This window comes from Centruroides vittatus, unplaced genomic scaffold, assembly GCF_030686945.1.
Source record: "Centruroides vittatus isolate TY-2023 unplaced genomic scaffold, ASM3068694v2 contig_717, whole genome shotgun sequence".
Lineage (NCBI taxonomy): Eukaryota > Metazoa > Arthropoda > Arachnida > Scorpiones > Buthidae > Centruroides > Centruroides vittatus.
The window spans coordinates 519,805-540,042 of record NW_027122456.1 but is presented as its reverse complement, the minus strand read 5'-3'; the positions used below and the strand labels follow the sequence as shown (position 1 = coordinate 540,042).

Genomic DNA, 20,238 nt, shown 5'->3' with positions numbered 1-20,238 from the left:
CGTCGTCATTAATTTCAAGTAAAAAATGCGCAGCTTCTCTTTGTACGTAGAAGTTTGTTGCAAAATACTATCAAACCTCTACGTAAAGCCTTTCCGAACGTTGCCGACGAATACTTACAAATTTCCCTTGTAAATATTAGAGAATCTTTTGGCATCTGTGATTTTACAATACAAACATTGCAACTCGAGTGTAGAACTCATTATACTACACGCAAGAGTTGCATATAGTAAAGTTCAACTTAGCATGCCATTTTGAGCATGAAAGTTTGATTGTATTGTATCATTCTCTTCAGAAATGGTGTGTTCTTTCTGAATATATAAAGTTTAATTATAAATTTCAAATGTTAAACATATACTAATTTAAACACACATGAGACAATTATGCCAGCATACCTCAAATTACTGTCTTAGATGTGTTTAAGTTAAGTTTTATGTATATGTTTATCTGTGTATTGTTTCTGCTTCGGGCATTCATTTTTCATAGACCATATTATATATGATCTCTCTTCGGCCTTCATAGTCCCTGAAAGACCTTGGTCTCATCCAGGATTTTCATCCATTCCTCTATCTCGGGCTTTCCCTTTCCAACAACTCACACCCATCTCTCTCAAATCATCCTCCCCATCCTCTTCCCATTTCTTTCTTGGTCTCCCTCTTGATCTTCCCTCTGGCCTTTATCTGTACACTTGATACACTTTTCTCTCAGGTTCCATCCATTCTAAATGTCCCTCTTGATTTCTGTTACAATATCAGGATTTTCATATAAATCGTCCAGTTCTTTATTACTTCTAATTCTCCACTCTCCTCTATCCTGTACTGGTCCATATATTCTTCTCAACTGTTTTTTTTTTTTTTAAATAAGCCAGGACGATTAAATACAAATAAAGAAAAAAATATATATCTCTCTTACAGACAATACATATAAAAACGTGTCTTTTATCCAGACGTCCTTTCTCACGCAGTTGAGGGATAAGACATCGTGAGGCGGACGAGAAGCCTCAAATAAAAGGGCGACTCCGCCGTGGAATTGTCTTATCCCTCAACTGCGTGAGAAAGGACATCTGGATAAAAGACACATTTTATATGTATTGTCTGTAAGAGAAATATATTTTTTCTTTATTTGTCTTCTCAACTGTTCTTCGTGTTTTCTTGTCAGTGTCCAAGTTTTGGAACCATACATGATTACTGGTGTTATAATAGTTTTATATATTCTAATCTTACTGCTGCTTGATATTTCTTTAGATGTTAGAAGCTATTATACATTAAGAAGAATGATATTTCCTGCTGTCATTCTTGCCTGTCAACTGTGTTTCTAAGTATTGAAATTTATTCACTTGTTCAAATTTATGGTCCTTTATATGTAGAATTTGTCCACGTGACCACTGGCATTCTTTCCTCATATTTTGTTTTTTCATCATTAACTGCTAAGCCTTTATCTGTAGCTGCATCATCCATTATTTTAAACGTCTCTTCAATTACTTCTTTATATCTTCTCAATATAACGATATTGTCGGCAAATGCCAAGCGGTAAAGGTGGCAGCCTACCGCTCTGGGGGACCCGGGATCGAATAATCCCCAGGAATTTTTCGGGGGGTGGTCCGTTCGGATATGTCGGGCCCCGTCCCTCACCACCCGGTCGCCCCATTGTGGGCCTGGCTGAACCCATAATGGGCCTACTAAAAGAGGCCCTCTTAGTGCCCACAGGGCGGAAAGAGTTAAAAAAAAAAAAAAAAAAAAAATGCCAAGCGCCGTAAATGTTTATCGAAAACCGTTCCACCTGCATCCGCATCCATTTCTTCGTATACCTTCCTCATTACCACTGCTAATATTAAGTTCTAATAAAAAGTCGGTGTATCTCAATATTAATTCTAGAGAAATGCTATGAATATAATCTTAGAACTATAGTTGATCTGTTTTTTTCTCCTTTTTTATGTATTGGGCATATTATTCCTCTATTCCAACCTTGTTTTTTCCAGATTTTCTTAACAAGTTTGCCTATCTCCAGTTCCAATTTCGCACCCCCTGCTTTTATCATTTCCGACACTATTCCATCCTCGTTGTTCTTTAAAGTTGTTATTGCCCATCTCAATTCTGTTAGTCTTGGATATTCACATCCCCCATTTTCACTTTCTTCTCCTTCATCATCAGAATCTACTTCCGTGTCCTCGTCTTCTTCTATTAGTGTGCCCATTTGACCCTCAATCCTACTCCTTTGTTTAGTAGTTTTTCAAAATATTCAGCCCATCTATTTAGAATTTTACTTTTCTCACTAATGAATTCTCCTTCTTTCCTAATATATATATAAAAATGGAGTTGTGGGTAAGAATAACATGCAAGCCAATAGGCAACAGTGACACACTATATCTTGTAACTCTGGCTGATATTTCAATGGGAGGGTACCAAAATGTTTAAATTTCCTTTCTCGTTATTTTGTCGGGCCTCGAAATCCTCCGACGAAAACTTCCAAAGGAAGCTTTACAGTTTCTCGGAAAAATGACAAAAGCTATTTAGGACAATCCATTTGGAAAGCAGCAGTAGAAGAAACTTGTTACTCGATATGTAAAAAATAAGAAAACGTGAGAGACTCATTTGATACATCAGAAACAAACAAAATGCAACAAAAAGCTGAAGCAATAGCTCAGAAAAACAAGAAGATAGGCAAAAAAGGTAAGAAATGATATCACTACTACTGGAATAATGCCCTAATAGTGATGATAAAAAGGAAGCAGGATGATTCGTCTTACGGTTACACTAGCAAACGAGCCCGACGTTGCTTCGACAGGCAAACGATTTGGATTATTCGGTAAATATTGTGCATTTGGAAATTAAGTTATTACTATTGACGGTAATCTTTAACAACCATAGTAATTGTTATATAACACATACCCTTATTGCCGAGAATCATTCACTGCTTCAAACGAACGTTTTTGTCCCGATCAATTTTCTTGAACATTTACAATCGTTCTATAATCAAACCAATATGCAATAACAAATTCGAATTTAAAACGATTCAAACATTTAGTTAAAAAATCAATATATATAAAAATATTTATAACAATGTCTTAGGTGGATTAAATTGATAACATTTAAGTACTCAATGAAGACTAAACGTAGTTAAAAACAAAAAAAAATCGCATCTAAAATAGTACGGTAGAAGCCGTTCGTCAGGTTAAGCCTTAATCCTCTCCTTGGGGGATTTCGAAAAATCCTTCTTAGGGTACTTTAGGAAAATGTGCACTGTGTACCAAATTTCACTTCAAGGTTCAACGGTTGGCTCGGGGCGATGATGAATCAATCGCTCAGTCAGTGTCGGTCAATCGGGACATGTAATTTTATACATTTAGATTGGGTATATTCCAGTAAGCATCAGTCTCAGCCACAACCAATGCCTTTGTGAACAGTTTATTAAGCTTTCACTGGGATGTCTGGCAATATAACAAGATGGTGGAAGCAAACTGCACCATATTGGCATTTGTAGGCTTTGTCACAAAATTTTGGGTTAATATTGCAAAGGCCCCCGGACAGGTCTGAACTCTCACAAAATTCACGTTAAAAATTATTTTTTAAAGCAGCGGTCGGCAAACGGTGGTCTGTGGATCGTTGATGGTCTGCGAGAAAATTTGGGTAGTCCGTAGAGAAATTTGGACATTGATCGACCGAAGGTTATGCGAAGTATTACAAATGAAATCCAAAGTGCTTAGTTGCTTTTTTTCACTCATTGGGGGTTTTTATTTGAATCTAAAACCAAATACAAAGTGACTGTTATCAATAAATAACGAATAATAAACAATATTGTGAATGGGATTGTCGTCCTTCGTGGAAAGTTCTAAGAATCCATAAACTTATTGCATTAATTTCTTATAATTAAACACGCAAGTTTCATATTAATATGCTTTAATATAGTAAAATTGGATGTTTATGATCATTATTCTACAGATTTTGTATCGTTTAAAAAAAATTCACGATAGTGGTCCACGGGATTCAAAATTGTGAGTTTAGTGGTCCGTGAGGTCAGAAAGATTGCCGACCGCTATTTTAAAGAATGAATGTAAGAAAAATATTAGATGTTAGAATGATTTTTTGTAAGGAAATGAGCACGTATTACCAATCGGTGTTAAGATGGAAAGTCAGAACTTTGATACTGCTGCTTGCGTGCTATAAATGGAGTTAAATTAAATCGGAAGGAAATACACTAACAAAAAAGGAATGAGAATAGAATTACAAGCGCAGGTTTCCTAGTTCTAACGACATCTCCGACGTATATCTGGAAAAGGTGTTTGACGAGATTGTCTACATACTTTTTCCTGGGACTCGAATTGATCTTGTGAGACAGGAAACGGGACCAATCGGAAAGTGAAAGTAAATCGCAGAACCAATAGGAAGTTTGGGGAATGAATTATATAAAACCCCTGAACTTTAAAAGACAGGTGTGCACAAAGTCTGAACAGTTAGACACAAAGTTAGAAGTACTACCTGATTGTTGAATCAGGTGGTACTTCTAAACCTGTCATCTGACGATTCTGGGTTGCCAGAGTGAAATCGTTATTGCTCCCAGTCACTGACAATTTCCCCCCTCTTTCCTAAGCACCTCTAGTTTCAAGATTCATCCTAACAATCGCTGTCTCATCACTGCCCCGGGGCTGTCGTCTGAACTTTCCTCACCAGAAGACGCACATCAAGTGAAACGTACATAATGCTCACTGAAGGAACTTAGTGTCCACTGATGTAAGCAACATTCTTAGTTTTTCTCTCTTGTAAAGGTGCTTCATATCTGCGCCTCTGTCACCACCACCCACATGCATAGAGACCCTTTGATATTCTAACAGGGAATTAACGATTCCCCTTTTTGTCCTCCTCACATTATGGACAAGTAGCAAAAATGGTGTTAATAATATAACCGTGGTGGCGGCAATTATGCTTCGTCGGAGCTCGCCGTATCCACAGCCCGACAAATGCAATGCACGTCAGTTGCTGCACCAACAAACTCGTCTGTGAATATTAGAACCAGGGCCGGATTTACCAATCCAGGGGCCCTGGGCACAAATTCGATGGGGGCCCCCTTTAAGAATAGGCAAATTTGATGATTTAGAAAATTTACACAAAATACTGTACTTTCTACTAGATTTCAACTCAGAAGTTGTAAATTTCATTTAAAAATAAGGTTATTGTAAACATACATATATTTTATTGTGTAAAACTAATTATTTTAATTTAATTGAAAAACACCTATGTAAAATTTTTTTCCCGAAATTTTCCGACGTTTCGTAGGTTTTTCCCGGGTTTGGTTTTCTTTGCCTGTGGCCCTCGTGATTAGGCCACACTAGGCTGTCGCAGTAATAGGGGAAAAAAATTATGTTTAGACATAGTTTTGTGGGGGTCCTGGGCACAGGCCCCAAATGTCCCTATGTAAATCCAGCCCTGATTGGAACACACATCTTAATATATCACGGTTCAACAATGCACCGTTTGATGCATACTGGTATGTACCCATCGATTTGGAAGCAATGAAAAAAGACTGATAAAACTGCATTTATGACTAGTGTGAAGAGCAAAGAAAGTTGTGCTTTCCAGAAAACATGGAGGAATCAGTTCACAAGAATGGCATAACAATTTTACCAAAGCACAACATAATGCCAGGTAGGACCAAATACAGCAGCAAGGAAACTTCATATTTGATATTTGCTTTTCATGATATAATATTAAAGGGTATTTAGTTCTGTACAATATCCGGTCTATATTTGATTTCAACCAATGTCTGAGCCAACATATCAGGAGCCACACTGTGATTCTTGTATGTGGGGCTTGTGTCACACTTTTGTAGCACACACGATCCATCCCAAAGAGTCGGGTGAGTAGGTAGGTCGAGGCCTCGGAAAATCCAGCAATCTGGAAAAGTTTGGACAAGTGAGTGGTCTGGAATCAAACTTTAGTGCAAGGGTTCCATCTTGTTGGAAGACGATGTTGGACTGCAACTTGTTTAACGTATCTTCTCGTCTATTAAGAGCGAACAACTACAGTTCAACTATTTGGTTCTTCATTAATCCACATCAACTGTCAGACTATCTCTGATATGTTCTCATACTAAACAAGGATTTTCAGAATTCCAAATCTGAACATTATGATGATTCATCTTCCCAGAAAGATGAAAATTCCCTGTCAGAATATATTACCATGTTCCAAACTGTGGTTGTTCCTCAATCCAGCCTAGGATATCAATGGAAAAGGTACCTTGGGATGTGTTAGTTGATTTAATTTCCTGTGCTTATGTCTTGCAATTACTTAAGCAAGAAACTGTGCAGAGTCATAATGGATACCCGGACGTTCATAAGATACCTTACAAATGGACTTGGAACAGGATTGGAAATAAGTAGAGAATGACTGCAAGACATGTTGATCACTTCTGTGGCTCTTCAAAATGCTGCCGGTGCCATTCAGGTAATGTTTTAGGACCAGGAGACTGCTTCTTGTATACATGGTATCCACTAACTTACCCCTACAGAGTTAAGTCAGTAGTTACCTTGTATACAAGAAGAATTGCAAAATAACATATTATCTGTGATCCGACAGCAGTTTGAGTCTATATAATTGCACTTATAATTATAAAAAATTAATATGGAATGATATAAATATTGTTACAAAATAACACAAAAACTACCCATATTTTATAGTAGTAGTATATATATGAGGGACTCTACGATAATTTGTTAAAAGTTTAACAGTTTATAACTTATTTCAGAGTACCTCGATATTTTGAGGAAAAAACATCAAGCAGGGGCAAAAATACGAGGGTTTTTACGATAATTCCAAAATCCATCGAGGGATATCGAGATAATTACCATCCTAGAAACTCTCAAGGCCCCCCGAGCCACATCCATTTTCGATGCCCGTTCGGATATACTTTCCAGCACGATTCGGACGAGGGTTTTTAGAATAAATCATTGTTTTATATATATTTTTAATATATAAGAGAACTAATATATTTTATATAACTTTATAAATTATCTTTTAATATAAAAGAGAAGTAATATTTTAAAAGATGGTGTAAGTTTTTTTTTGTTTAAATAACCAACAATAATAATTCTCTCTCTCTTTTATTTCAATAAAGATCAATTAAAAGGAGGATTTCAATAAAGATCAATTAAAAGAAGGATTACATTTCTTCATTTAAAAAAAATAATAAAACCTTACAATAATAATAATAAATGGTTACATTTTTTTTCATTTAAGAATTAAAATAACAATTACATAATATAATATTCAAAATCAATAAAAAAGTATTAAAAAATGAATTGAAAAAAATGTCTATGAAGAAATATAATGACGACTAAGATAAAGTATCTATTCTATTACTTAAATAATTCAGATTTTATATCTCTAAAAAATTGACCGGATCAACATAATCGAGATTAGATTTACGATAACACTGTAAAACATTTTGAAAAGTGGATTCCACTAGCGAAAACATTTTTTTACCTGAAGTAATCTAGGTCGGTGTTTCTATTGTAAGGTGAGGTCTTCGTAAAACTTTTTCCCGTTGTTTAGACGACAATTTTTTTCAGTATGATATCATAAACTATTTTTCTTTGAAGAGAGAGAGAGTTGTTTCTGATAAAAAACATTCAATTAATTTACATAATTTTTTTAAAAAACATTACGTTATAAAATTGGAACAATTTTACTTACTTTATTTACGTGTAGTCCTCGAAATATTTTTCTATGGCTGAAAAAGCTTGTTGGAAAAAATGTAATTCCTCGAAAGGAATATTAAATCTGTTTTGTATCTCCCCCTTGGCGTTCGATTTTGCTACGCAGATGTAAAATTGCTGGCGAAATTCCTTAATTTCTAAATTATATCCGTGAGAAATATATACCGAGTATGGCGGAATCGATTTATAAGTCGATTCGTCTTTTGAAATAATTAAATCTTTTTTTTTTCTTGTCAGATGGAATATCTTTGTTTTTTGCCAATTTTCGCTTCCTAGAATTAAATGCGTGATCAATTACAAATAAGGGTTGAGAATCTGTAAAAAATGGCTATCTATGAAAAATAATAATTTAATTTTCTTATTTTTTAAAATAACAGAATCTAGAGAAATTATAACTTAATCTTACTGAAAAAAATGGAGGGTAAGATGTACACAGAAAAAAAACTTGATAAAGAATTAGCTAAAGAAAGTAAACCTCGCATCTTTATATCAATTGATGGGAGTCGCCTCGAGTTGTTTTGACCTCGGATTGTAAAAAGAGTGGATAAACTCGACGTGGGTCGACATAGCGGGAGTACTTTATAAGACGATTTGTGTTGAATAATGAAAAAAATGGTATACGCATGAAAAAACAGAAATATTCAATTCATCTTTTATTAGCAAAAAAAGGGGGGTTATCCCTGTTAGGAGTTGTACAGTTTTAATTTATACAAAATAAACATAATTGTAATTTCCACATTATAAATGTTTCAGCATAGTTTGTATGAAAAAAGTCTTTAAAATTGTGTTGATGTCCTGTTTCTATGCATTTATACATTATCACTTTAAAACTAATAACAAATCAAACTCTATAATCGTTTCCATGACGAATAAATTTTACTTACTGTTTCTGGAAAAAAAATTATTATTATTAAGTCTTTTAAGAAAAACCGAAAGCAGGTTTTTTTAAAGGAAAATCCCACGAGGAGAGGAGAAGGAAAAAAGCAGAGGGCGCTAGCTGTTCTTTTTTCAAGACAAAGAAAGATGGGTGGCTAGTCGTTGCACATAATTGTAATAATTAAACCTAATTCAATAGTTTTTACCATTGCTTTTGACTTACGGAGCGCACAATTGTTTCAAATAAGTATGAATCGTAAAAGAAGTTGAGGCAATCGATATGATTAACTGATGTATCGCTATCAACCGCATCTATAAGAACGAATCGAAATGACGAAGGGAGGGAAGGTAAGAAGTTTAAGATTAAAATTATAAAAAGCGAATTAAAGTTATAAAAAAAAGTTTAAGAGTTAGTTGTAGGAAGCATTAGCTTAAATTTATTCCGAATATTAAAAAAACTAAAGAATTTAAATTGAGTTAATGCCTAGACACTCGTCTTTCTTTGTCTCGAAAAATCTTGAGGGAATATTCTTACATCTATTATTTAAAATTTATATAAAAGTTTTTGAAAAACTTACCTTCTATTGATCTTCAAATAATGCTATCTTTCGATGTCCCATTTTTATTATTATTCGTTTATATGCTTCATAAAGAATAATTATATTTTTTTTAAATTCAACATTTAAATAGCTGGTTTTCGAATACATTTTATCATTAATATAAATAGATTGTTTTTTTTATAAACCTTTATTCGAATTTCAGATTCTATATTACTCGGTACTGCTATTATTGGTTTTATGAAATAAATATTCTGAATTGGGATATCTGGTGATTCTGAAAAATTACAAAATACATTTTAAAAAAACACAAGTAAAAAAAATTTTTACTAAAATATAAAAAAGATAATTACCATTATACTCTAAAATTTTCCACACTCCTTTATGGAAATAGCACACCTGGTTTTCTTCTTCAAAATTTTCAAGAATCTGTACGCTGTCCCACTCTTCAAAAACCATATGATTCCCTTTATATAATCGTCCCTCAAAATTTAACGTATACTTAGTATAGTATTTAGTTTCTAATATTGATACATTTGACGGAGATCTCATCTTGACGGTAAAAAATTGGCTAAAAATAAAAGTATTTATACTCTAGGTTTATTAATATATGCGTTCGCTTTCGCTACTCCCCATGTTAGCCTACGGCGTCAAAGTCGCGTCTTATCTGTCCCCCTCTATCTTTTTTACATTCTAGGTCAAAGTTAGGCCTCCTAATTCAAAGTCAAGAATTCGAGGTGACCCGATTCCCACACAAAGCGACTAATGTTTTTATAGTTTCAATTAAAAAACACATTTTTTTTTAAGTTTTAAAAAAATTTTATTTGAGTAAACTAACGCTACATCGATTACATTTAATAAATATATTTGGCGGTATTTTACCAAAACGAAAATGTTTGCGTACAAAGGCTATTAGATAATTATCATTAAAATATTTAGTATTAGGTTGAAGTATTTTTAAGTCTTGGTTTCTCGATATTTTGTAGAGAAAAAATAGGCAAAAGTATCCGCACGTAAGGCTATACGGACCTTGGAGCGTTCTTTGATTCCAGCGTAATTCCTTGGGATTCTGTCTAATAACTTTATAATTTTCGGGATTTTTGGAGGTAGTCCTTATGAGTCAAAATAATAACAAATTGAATTCCGAAAAAAAGAGCTATCCAGCGTCGTCCCGGATTTTTACCGTCCTCCGTATTAACGATAAACCCCGGACAACATTGGATCGCGATATATTTTAAGAATTCTACCTGTTATTATTTTGACTCCTATGGTCTACCTGCGAAAATCCCATCAATAATAAGATTTGTTCGGCAAAATTGTAAACAGTTATGCTGGAATCGAAGAACTTTTCAAGCTCCACATAGTGCAGATACTTTTGTCTATTTTTTCTCTACAAAATATCAAGAAATCAAGATTTAAAAGAATACAGTCTAATACTAAATATTTCAACGATGCTTATGTAATAACTTTTATACACAATCATTTTCGTTTTAGTAAATTACCGTTCAATATAAAAATTAAACGTAATCAATGTAGTGTTAGTTTACTCAAATAAAGTCTATTTTTAGTACCAATATTTATAATTAAACCAATATTTTATTATAATTAAAACAAAAAATCTCATATTTTACTAAATCATAAATTTCAATTTTTCCCAACCTCCAATTGTTTAAGGGTGCCATCTTGGTGTTTTCAAATACATTATAAATATTTTCATTAAAAAGCTAACTAAAAAAATATTATATTTTAAAAATAATTTTTACTAAAATATAAAAAAGATAGTTACCTTTTTCTTTTAAACTTATCCATTTATTATTATTGGTTTTGTGGCGTAGTTTATTTTCGTTTATTAATACGAGAATTTCGATGGGTATCCGTTCTTCTTTAATAATTTTAAGTCCATTATATGTTACGTTTTCGATTTTTAAGTGACGACGATAGAAATTTTTGATTTCTAAAATCCCGTTCATTGTTGGATATAGAAGTCAAACTGTAAAATAAGTAGAAATAAAAGTATTTATATTGTATGTTTTCTAGGTCAATGATTTTTTTTACCCCTTCAAGATTTCCCACTGTTTTTTCTGTTAAAAGTAATATATTTTTCCATGTTCTCTTATTAGATATTAAGTGTAAAAAAATTATCTAGATTTAATTTTTACCGCGTTTTTAACGAGGGGGAAAAAAACTTTGACTCAATTAGATAATTAAACTTTTTATTAAGATGACTATTTTTTTTTTTCCTTAATGAGTTCTCATACTTTTAATGTCTCAAATCAGATATTAAATTTCCAGGGTTTTTCTCATTATTAATTTGTTTATTAAATATTATTGTACTAAATGTAAATGTAATCAAATCAAATTCATTAAATACAATGTAATTAAAGTAATAATAACTAATACGATCTACATAATAAACTTACCTCCTACTAAGTGTAATGTTTTTACTAAAATTGAACAATGAAGTATAAATCTTACTCAAATACCATTTAAATTCACACTTAAAGCTATTTATATCACAATATGTTCGATATGTTCGATACATTTGGATCGAACGGGAGGGTTGAGAAGTGGGCAGTCTGCCTCGGAGAGACTTTTCTGTAAGAAGCTGGCTTTTATTTAGGTGTGTCAGATGTGTGAAGAAAACACCATATGGCCAGTCTGTTGGATGGGTGCAAACCAAACCCAAGGTTTAAGTACTTTAGTATTGAAGTATATGGAGAATGTAAGTGTGCCTTTCGTGCACCCCACAGGAAAAAGTCACAAAGAATTAGGTCCACCCGCTCCAGTGGTCGACTGAAGCATATCCAATGTAATTTCACAAGGCAGGCTGAGAAACAGCAAGCAACTACCACCTATACAAGACAAACTTGGAAAGTCGTGTGACAAATTAATGCATGCATCACATTTTGCCATTAAAAACTGGTAATACATTTAGCTACACACAAGTCAAATGGGTCAAAAATATAAAAGACATTAACCCTTTCCCAGCCAGAATACCGTTCTGCCGTAACCCTAATTCTTAAGCGAATCGGCCAGGGTACCGATTCATAGTTACCCTGTTAAAAATCGTCTTTTATAAAATTTATCGACAACAGATGTCAGCACTTGACGGCAACATGTTTATTCTGTTTCACATATTTTTGTCCAGGTGGTGTTTTGTTGACTTAAAAAATTTTAATTAATGCTTTTTTTTTCTTAAGTTTTCATTTCCTGACAATTTATTTCATTTTTAGCATATTCATGCAATAATATTACTATAATAAGCGAAGTCATGCTATAATACGTCACTGTGTTACAAATATTCAAGTTGTAACCCTTCAGTTCTGATATTTTATATATATATTTTTTAATTTTTAATTTATATTTTAATCGAAAATATCAGAAAATGTTACATCTATTGCTACTGGTAATCATATGTTTATTAAAAAAGTATATAACCTTGTTCAATATGAAGTGAATAAAGCATATTAGTTCATTATATTAGTTGATAGCAGAATAAAGTCTTGATTTCAAGCAAATGTATGATATAATGTGTGATAATTTCACAACGAATAAACATACATGCATAAGTGTTATATCGAATTGTACAAAACAACTGACTCAGTGCCAATAAGAATGAAGTAACCAGACAATGTTAATTTTGACAAAAAGTAACAAATTTTCAAGTTTGAATGTCAGTTATGATATTTTTTTCTCTCATAATGTTTCTTATTGAGTTTTACACTTAAATGTTGACATATTCTGCTTTATTAGCAGAATATATCCTGGGAAATTTTGAAGTGGTGGTCTCTCACAATGTCGGGTCCAGGTCACCCTCATTGTGGATCCAGTTGAACCCACGGTAGGTACAATTAAAAGGCCTCCCAATGCCCACAGGGCAGAACGATACAAAAACGAAAAAAGTACTGATAACTAAAAGCAAAGGTGTAGCAAAGTTAAATATTTCACAAATACTGTATAATGTTAAATTTTGGATTCGTGTAAACGTGGCTTGATTAGTCACACATGCTATAATTTTATTATTATTATATATAGATTTATCTAACAAACAGAATATTCAAAAATTAAATATTAAGAAAAAATTAGGAAATATTACCTACACTTGCTTTAGTACCGAAAGTTGTGGAAGCCCTTTCTGCCATGAAAAAATTGTAAGGCGATCTGGGACCAACCGGCTTGTCTAATTTTCGAAGAGCCTATAATGTTAATAAATCATATTTATAATCGTGAAATTTGGGGCTTAAAAATTAACTTTTATTATTTTGAAATAGATTAATCGTATTTAATTATAGTAGACCAAACAATAAATGCAATGATAAACACAAAGAGACTAGATTGTTTCAGAGTTATATGACACGTATCACTACTTGAAACGGTCCCTATTATAAGAATATGGTAATTATGGAATAGCAGTCCCAACCAGGACTGGCAGAACACACTAAGCAGCCTATACAAGGCATAGGAACACTTGAGGCCAAGTGCCCAATGATAAGAGTAGTATAAGAGAGAGAGAGACTCTGGGATAATTTGTTAAACTTTTAAGACTACAACTTTTATCCTAGTACCGCTCACGATTTTGGGGGAAAGACGTCGACCAGGAGCTAAATTTCGCAATAACCGTCGAATCGCTCGAGCATTTTTAGGATATTTGTATTCCAAAAGCTCTCGTAGACATCAAAACCACACCCATTTTTGCTGTCCCTTTGGATATACTTCCCGGCGAGATTTGAACGAGCGGTTCTGGAATATCTCGCTAGGGGCGAGACACTCTGAAATAATTTGTTAAACTTTTCGCTGCGTCGCTGTCTTAAGAGAATCAATATTTTTATATATAACTTTAATATTTAAGAGCTATATGATTTTTTTTGTTAAGCTGGTGCCATCTGTTGGCAAAATATTAAACTTCATTTTTTTTATTATATTATTTTTTTTGGTCCTTCAAAATTACGAAGGTGTTTAAAAAAATAACAAACAACACGAACCGTCGCTAATCGGATCGTGCTATTTGCTATTTGCTTTTTTTATCAATTCTTTTACAATATATATATTTTTTTCATCGATAACAATTTTTTTTCTTTCTTTTATTAGTATACTTTTTATATATAAGTTTTTTTTTTGTTAAGTCGTCTTAAGTGAATCAATATTTTTATATACAAGTTTTTGTTAAGCTGGCGCCATCTGTTGACAAATTAATGTTTTTTTGTGTCGCAACGACGATTAAATAAACGACACAATTTCTCTCTCTTTCTTTTATTGCAAATAAAAACAAAATAATGAAATATAAAATAATTATAATGAGCATCTCCTTCAAATGCTTGAAACTTTTTTAGGATCAACAGCACCTAAAAACAATAAATATTATGTTGCATATTTATTTTTTAAAAACTTTTATTATAAATAGTTTAAATTAGAAATTTCGAAAAACTGAAAGTAGTTTTAAGGAAAATCTGCAAGGGGAAAAAAAGCAGAGGGCGTTAGTTGTTCTTTTTTCAAGACAAAGAAGATTGACAAACAAAGAAGGATGCCTAGTCATTGTGTGTAATTGTAATAATTAAACCTAGATCAATAGTTTTTTAGCGTTGCTTTTTGACTTAAATTGTTTTAAATAAGTATAAGAAGCGATCGATAGGATTAACTGATGCATCGCTATCATCCGCGTCTATAAGAACGAATCGAAATGACGGTGAAGGTAAGAAGTTTAAGATTGAAATTATAAAAAAGCGAATTAAAGTTATAAAAAGTTTAAGAGTTAGCTCTAAGAAGCATTAGCTTAAATTTATTCCGAATATTAAAAAAACTAAAGAATTTAAATTGAGTTAATGCCTAGACACTCGTCTTTCTTTGTCTCGAAAAATCTTGCGGAATATTCTTACATCTATTATTTAAAATTTATATAAAAGTTTTTGAAAAACTTACCTTCTATTGATCTTTTTCAAATAATACCAGCTTTCTTCTCCCCATTTTTATTATTATTTTTTTGTAACTTTCGTTTAAAATAATTATATTTTTTTTAAATTCAACATTTAAATTAATTAATTTAGAATAGGTTTTTCCATTGTGATAAATTGTTTCTATTTTATATACGTTTATTCTAATTTCAGATTCCATGTTAACTGGTGTTGCTATTATTGGAGTTATGAAATAAATGTTATCTAACGGAATATCCGACGATTCTGAAAAATTACGAAATACTTTTTAAAAAAAAAAATCCAACTAAATAAAGAAATTTTTACTAAAATATAAAAAGATAATTACCATTGCGGTTCATAATTTTCCACGTCGATTTATGGAAAAAGCATATTTGCTGGTCTTCATCTTCAAAATTTTCCAATATCTGAATAGAATCCCATTTTTCGTTCACCATATGGTTTTCTGTATATATTGTATTATTAAAATTTAGCGTATATTTCGCAAGATATTTACTTTCTAATATGCCCACATTTGAAGGAGATCTCATCTTGCTGGTAAAAAATTGCCTAAAAATGAAAGTATTTATACTCTAGGTTTTTTTAATTATTAATATATGCGTTTGCTTTACAATTTCCCATGTTAGCCTACGGCACCAAAGTCGCGTCTTATCAGTCCCCTCTATCTTTTTTACATTCTAGGTCAAAGTTAGGCCTCCCAATTCAAAGTCAAGAACTCGGGTGACACGATTCCCACATAAAAAATTACTTGAGGCGATTAATTTTTTATAGTTTCAATAAAAAACATATTTTTTTAAATTTAAAAAAATTTATTTGAGTAAACTAACGCTACATTGATTACATTTAATGAATATATTTGGCGGTATTTTACCAAAACGAAAATGTTTGCGTACAAGAACAACTCTAATCCAGATTAGAGTTGTTCTTGGTCTATTGTTCTCTTAAAGTATGGAGTCACTTTGATCTAAACAAATGAGTTGTAAGCATATCACAGTTTGGACAGAATTTTCACTTCGTATTTCAAACTAACTGAATTCTTTAATTTGTAAATCTCTATATCCCTGGCTGGGACAAACAGTACAGTCTTGAACTATCTGAGTTTGAATTAATGAGGATTTCGTGTATTTACCACATTTACAAAATGAGACAGTGTAAGTAGACAGAAGCTGCAATTTGGCCACTGTGCTCACATGTGACCAAAGATCTATTTCTATCATTTTATCTAAATTTTATATAAACATTATAAATAAAGAAAATACAGAGTTTGAATTATGAACTCCTCTCTCCAGCTCAAAAATTTAAAAATTAAATTTTTTGCTGGAGCCGGAACCATAAATTTCACCTGGAATAAAGCCAGAGTGGGAGAAATTGTCAGACTCCCACCTCTCCAAAACCCTAACCCTCTACAAGAATGGTGCTATTTAAAAACATTATATTGGGGTTTGACAATATGAACAAACTTTACTCACAGATTTAAAGCATTTTTGGAATTCTTTCCTCATTTGTAACTTGGCCTCAAGTGCTTGATGTTCTTCTTTAGTTAATGAATTCATATATGCCTCGCGCTGTTTCGTATATTTGATTGCACTTTCTTGGTACTTTTTGACGTACATCTAAACACACAAACATTTTTAATTATATAAAGAAATGCAGTATTCAAGTTAAGAAAAAAAAAAACTTATTAATAATGAGTTTCTTAGAAAAGAAGCTTTACCACCCCTAGAGTTGTATACAACTCTAGGGGTGGTAAACTCATTCTGAGTTCACACCTTACCATTGTATTGTAAAACCATGGTGTATAATACAGGTAATACCACTCCCCATTCAAGGATGTTGGCAAAGTAATTGCAATTACTCGAGTATCCACTAGATGTGGAGAGGACCTACAAGTCCATTTTTGCCATTGATAACCACTAGCAACAATTGCTAATTAAACTTTAATTTGTGTTACCTTCAATAAAATTAGTGAAATCTACATAAAATAGTTTAAATATATATATTACTTTAGTTATTAATGTATCCTTTCTTGTTGGGATCACCAGCTAATCTTCTATTCCAATTAAAAAATTGTTGAGAATTCCATAATCCTGCATCTGCAGGTGTACAGGAACGCTACCAGTAATTCAATGATCCAGAACCACAGTTTAATTATGTTTATTTTGGTTGATTACATACGTAACTAGATGGATTTTGGGCCAACTTACATTTTACATCCTCTCATCGGTAACTAAAATTATTAAGAGCTAGGTATACAGATCGTAAAATGTAAGTTGGCCCAAAATGTATCTAGTTATGTATGTAATAAACAAAAATAAACATAATTAAACTGAAGTTTTGGATCATTGAAATTACAGGTAGCATTCCTGCGTGCCTGTAGCCGTAGGATTACGGAATTCTCAAGAATTTTCAAACTACCAAATGTAATTTAAGTTCATAAACCATCGATTGCTTTTTAATTTTGTCCCCATAAAAGATTTGACGTAACATAACCTCTTAATGATGGACATTGACTGGGAGTGGCGAGTTAGTCCTTATTTCAAGGTGTTAATATTTCTCAACGATCAATTATCTCATCATACTCCTAAATACCTCTCTCAGTATGTCTACCCAATTTATCTTTTTCTCTTTGGATTTCTTTACGAACGTTTATTCTTCATAACAAACTCTCGGTTTCTCATCAAACGGAATGTGGTAAATACCATATATATATATCTATTATACTATATATATATATATATAATATATATATATACTATAAATACTATATATATATACTATTTTTTAAACAATTCCAAATCGGTTAATGTTACTTATGGTAGCGAACATGGCGGCTATCTCAGAACATGCGTCCTCACTGTTTCAAACCTAACCTAACCTATTCTAATAAATTACCATAATTATTGCCAACCAAATTATTAAAATAGGGGTAATTAATTAGAATAGGTTAGGTTAGGTTAGAACATGCGTCCCCACTGTTTCAGAGATAGCCGCCACATTCACTACCATAAGTAACATTAACCTCCAAATCTTTTGGTTGCTTAAATACCTTTACAGTTAATGTTACCTATGGTTCCAAGATGGCGGCTCATCTGATTCCAGCAAGGAAACAGTGGGCACGCACGTTTTAACCTAACCTAACCTAACCTATTCTAATAATTTTGTTGGTAATAATTATGGTAATTTATTAGAATAGGTTAGGTTAGAACGTGCGTCCCCACTGTTTCCTTGCTAGAATCAGAGACGAGCCGCCATCTTGGAACCATAGGTAACATTAACCACATTTACTGTTTGTTTCTTCGGATAATAATTACCTTTGAAATTACACACACATCATTTAAAAGACCACTATCGAACGAGTAAATCGAACGAGGCGATAGTAAATGGTAAACGACCATACAAAATGGCACATGGTGGCGAACGTCTGAAGTACGACGACATTCCATACAAGTTCTCCAGTCGGTACCCTCCAGTCAAACAATAAGAGTAATATCACCTGTATTCTTAACCCTAGATAGAACGTTCTTTTGTATATCTAAGTTAACTTTGTTACAATTAGTGTAAATTACAATTAAAATATCTATATATAATAATTAACAAATACGACTTCGATACCTAATTTCGGTCAAAACTCTACTAGAATCGAAGACAGTATTCCTCGGCGCGAAACTGACGCTGCCATTGTGTTTAAATTCAAATTCGGATCTCGTTCAGTGTTGCCAGCTTAAAACGAGTACGCATAACGTCAAACGTAGAAACTAAAACAGAGCCTAATTTTAATTAAATATGAAATATAATTATTTTATATTATTTATTTATAATTTAATCTAATTGTTATATTTATTTATTTATCATATTTACAGTAAGAAATGTCTATTGTACTTAATACAATATAACCATTACAATGATATTAAAACATTGTTTTTTAAACTTTTCTAGTGGAAATTTAGTATTTACGTGTAATGGCATATACAGTGGCGGATTATCTAATAGGCGCGCGCCTGGGGCCTCAAAAATTACGTAGCAAAAAGATAATATGCCTGTAAAAATTTCGCACTCGGCAAGAACAGTGACAAAACTCATAAATTGATCATCTTATTGTGTTCTTAATATTGAAAAAAAAAACTTTTAAATAAAGGGCCTTATAAGAAAATTGCGCCTAGGGCCTCAAAGGAATATGATCCGCTAACGGAAAGATATAAAAACAAGCTGCTAAGTAAGCAAATCGATGAAAATCAATTTCATATCAAGGGAGTACACTACTATTGGTTATACTGTCATGCCTCCACTTTTCCTACATGGTTCACGGCGATTGTTCGCTCCAGTCAGTGGCGTAGCTACGGTTCTCCGGGCCCGGTGCGGAACCAGATTTGTGAACCCCCAAAAAAATTTTCGGGTCTTTTTTCTTGTGATTTTGGGGCCCCCATGAGCCTATCGCTTTCCAGGGGCCCGGTGCGGACCTACCTACCGCACCCCCCTAGCTACGCCACTGGCTCCAGTGTTACTGGCCGTCTGCGCAAAACTGGTATATTATATTATATAAACCTTGCAAGGTGTAATACGTTAAAGTATGTACTGTGAATTTTTCGAGAAACTGAAAAAGATCGGCATTCGAAAAGAATTGTCAAGTGCTTTCGTATGTCGCAGTATTTCGAAATGTCGTTTAGCGCGCTGTTACAATGCAACATTTTCCCATTGACTTAACATGGCGATGAGCTTGGACCCTCGATATCTCCCGTTCTAGGTCAGATTTTCAAACTCGGCCTCCGTCACGATACGCCATTTTACTTCTATTAATGTGCGAAATTTTGTTCGAATCGTTACTATACGAAACATGTTTCGGGAAATTTTCCAATTTGAGTCGCTGCCAAGTAGACTTGCTCGCTTGGCTTCAAAACAATAAAACTCCACGACTTTTCGGATCCATTGTGTTTGCACTTCCAAAAATCGTGTAATTTATCGGTTTTCGGACGAATCCGCCAAACAACAAACTAATGTTTCAATGCTAAGCAACAAAAGCGTCGAAAATCCGAGCTAATTGGGGACAGACCCCATCTAGATTTTCAAACATGCACGTGTAAATTATCATTTTAAGAGCCGTAATTCAAGTTTAGGTGTTCTAAGTTCGAGCCGGTATTTCACAAGATGATTATTTTGGTAGCACCCTTACCTGAA

The 20,238-nt window shown here is 32.9% G+C and overlaps 1 protein-coding gene and 1 long non-coding RNA gene across 2 annotated transcripts in view; one reads left to right on the top strand and one right to left on the bottom strand.

Moving 5' to 3' along the window:
* Window positions 1–20,238, top strand: part of LOC136980656 (uncharacterized) — a 204,610-nt gene that overhangs the window by 69,547 nt on the left and 114,825 nt on the right. The window lies entirely within an intron of this gene.
* On the bottom strand, window positions 7,416–9,407 carry LOC136980593 (uncharacterized). Its single transcript, XR_010881577.1, has 3 exons — window positions 9,161–9,407; window positions 7,684–7,978; window positions 7,416–7,605 (listed from the first exon to the last, which is right to left on the bottom strand). It is a non-coding gene; the product is annotated as an uncharacterized lncRNA (long non-coding RNA).